Genomic DNA, 417 nt, shown 5'->3' with positions numbered 1-417 from the left:
GAGTTGCAGTGGTGGCGAAGAATACTGAAAATACCATGAACTACCAGAAGAACTAATAAATATGTCCTGGAAGAAGCGCAGCCAGAATGCTCCTTGGAAGTGAGAAAGGCCAGACTTTGTCTCACCCACCTTGGTCATGTTGTCAGAGAGACAATTCCCTGGAGAAGGATATTATGCTTGGTAAAGTTGCTCAATGGAAATGGGGAAGGCCCTCAACAAGATGGATTGACACAGTGCTGCAATGATGGGCTCAGGCATAGCAGGGATCATGAGGCTGGTGCAGGACTGGGTAGTGTTTCATTCTGTTGTACATAGAGTCCCTATGAGTTGGAAATGATTCGATGGTACCTAACAACTACAATAACAACAACAACAACACTCCTATATCAGGTACTGTGAAAGACACAGGTATAGAGA

This window comes from Orycteropus afer, unplaced genomic scaffold (genome assembly GCF_000298275.1).
Source record: "Orycteropus afer afer isolate SDZICR_OR568_19922 unplaced genomic scaffold, OryAfe1.0 scaffold00659, whole genome shotgun sequence".
Taxonomy (NCBI): domain Eukaryota; kingdom Metazoa; phylum Chordata; class Mammalia; order Tubulidentata; family Orycteropodidae; genus Orycteropus; species Orycteropus afer.
This window is presented reverse-complemented; position numbering follows the sequence as displayed.